Source organism: Budorcas taxicolor, chromosome 7 (assembly GCF_023091745.1).
Source record: "Budorcas taxicolor isolate Tak-1 chromosome 7, Takin1.1, whole genome shotgun sequence".
Taxonomy (NCBI): domain Eukaryota; kingdom Metazoa; phylum Chordata; class Mammalia; order Artiodactyla; family Bovidae; genus Budorcas; species Budorcas taxicolor.
This window is the reverse complement of record NC_068916.1, coordinates 32,974,535-32,977,047: the sequence shown is the minus strand read 5'-3', so window position 1 is coordinate 32,977,047 and position 2,513 is coordinate 32,974,535. Positions and strand designations below refer to the sequence as shown.

General features: G+C 36.2%; 1 pseudogene; it reads left to right on the top strand.

Annotated features, from left to right (window-relative positions):
- Window positions 1-414: 414 nt before the first annotated feature.
- Window positions 415-814, top strand: LOC128051593 (60S ribosomal protein L32-like; annotated as a pseudogene).
- Window positions 815-2,513: the final 1,699 nt, after the last annotated feature.

The following is a 2,513-nucleotide window of genomic DNA, read 5'->3' as shown; positions in this document are numbered from 1 at the left end:
CATTTTCAGGAAATGTGAGCTAAGATAGTAGTAGCACAAATCCCAGAACATCCATTTCTTTAAAATATGTATTGTTTAAATTTAAAAAAATTTATGGGGCTTATGACATAAGTACATGTAGATTATTTCACAATAAAAGTAAAAAGTAGATGTGGGAATAATAGTAATATTCCTTTTATACTGAAGAGATATAATATTACTTGAAGAAAGACTGTGATAAGATGCATATTGCAAATTCTGGAGCTTGTACTGTATAAACTTAAAAATTATAACTAAGCTAGTAAGATAAGACCATGGTAGAGAAAAATGAATAATGAAAATATTTAAATAGAATTCAGAGACAAATAACAGAAAATATGGCACACTCTTTTCCTTGGTGCTGCCTGTGGAGGTGGTAGCCATTTCTTTGGCATCATGGCCACCCTCAGACCTCTCATGAAGTCAAAGATTACCAAAAAGAGGAGCAAGAAGTCCATCCAGTACCAGTCAGATTATGTCAGAATTAAATGGAATTGACAGAAACCCAGTGGAATCGACAGTAAGGTGCACAGAAGATTCAGGGGCCAGATCTTGATGCCCAACATTGGTTATTGCAGAAACAAGAAGGCAAAGCACATGCTGCCCAGTGGCTTCTGGCAGTTCCTCATCCACAGCGTCAAGGAACTTGAAATGCTGCTGATGTGCAACACACATTGCTGCGATTGCTCACATCGTCTCCTCCAAGAAACTCGGAGCCATTGTGGAAAGAGCAACCTGGCTGGCCATCAGAGTCATCAATCCCAATGCCAGTCTGCACAGCAAAGAAAATGAATAGAGAGCTTGTGTGCACATTGTATTTGTGTTCAAACCATAAAACTAAAAAATATGTATATATGGGATAAATTGAAAACAAATAGCCAGATCATACTTAAAAACAGCCATGTAAATTATTAGATTAATTATAAATGTGCTAAACTTTTCAAATAAATCCAAAGAATATTATACTGCATTTTAAAACTAAATCCAATTGTATGTTGTTTACAGAAAATGAATTTTAAATGTGAAGTTACAGATTGTCTAAGAGAAGGATGGAAAAATATACAGAGAAGTCTTCAAAACTAGGAGTATTAATAAAGATGAGAAGGAGCATTTCATATAAAAAAATGTCAGCTCAACATGAAAATATAATAATTCTGAAATTCTAATAATAAAAGAGATTCATAAACTTATGAAGCAAAAATTGAAAAAGTCTATAAACAAAATTTGGCAAATCCACAATTATGGTTGAAATTTCTGCAGAAAATTACAAGGATATAAAAAACTTGAATAAATTATCAATCAATAGGTCATATTGAAATTTATAGAATAATTCACCCAACAATGGAACAAAGTGTTTTCAAAGAGCACATTAAACAAGTGGAGCATAAAATTGATTAATGCTTAACTGAAAAAATGATATTGAGCAGTTGTTTGGGACATCTTTCATCTGATTTCACATTAATGGAAGCATGTTATGGGAATGACTCCTTTATGGTTATCCAGACTTTGAAGTACACACATCATTTATTAAAGATTATAGGAGCAATTTCCGGAGAAGGCAATGGCACCCCACTCCAGTACTCTTGCCTGGAGAATCCCATGGACGGAGGAGCCTGGTAGGCTGCAGTCCATGGGGTTGCTACTAGTCGGACACGACTGTGCGACTTCACTTTCACTTTTCACTTTCATGCATTGGAGAAGGCAATGGCAACACACTCCAGTGTTCTTGCCTGAAAAATCCCAGGGACGGGGGAGCCTGGTGGGCTGCCGTCTATGGGGTCACACAGAGTCGGACACGACTGAAGCGACTTAGCAGCAGCAGCAGCAGCAGGAGCAATTTCATTTTGAAAGCAGGACTTTCTGTCTGCTTAATACTATGGTAGTATTGACTACATTGGAGAAGGAAATGGCAACCCACTCCAGTACTCTTGCCTATAAAATCCCATGGACAGAGGAGCCTGGTGCAGGCTACTGCCCATGGGGTCGCAAAGAGTTGGGCACGACTGAGCGACTTCACTTTCACTCACTTTCATTGACTATATTAGTTGGAAATGCCCTATGACTAACTTTCTATTCCTTAACTGGTAAGGCATATTTTCTCCAATATGGATACCTCAGATACTTTCTAATGTTATGTAAAAAATTTCAAGGAATGTTATGCAATTTTTAGCTTGTTACTGATATGTGATTATCCTAGAAAACAATCTCTTTCCCCTCAAATTCACTATTTATCTATTAATTATGTTTAATTACTCCTAGTACTTCCATATTGAAGAATGGGCTTAGAAGTATACAGCCTTTTGATTATGTGATTTTTAGAATGAATGGTTTGTTTGGTATATTCCCTAGCATCCCCTCCCTGGGCTCTTAAGTTGCATTTATTTTGGCCAGTTCATGTGATGATGTTTTTATTTTTATAGCCTATTTAGTAGTTTCATCCTTTAAGATAACAAAAATTTTGTTTGACGTTTTCTTAAAATAATTGTGGCATATCC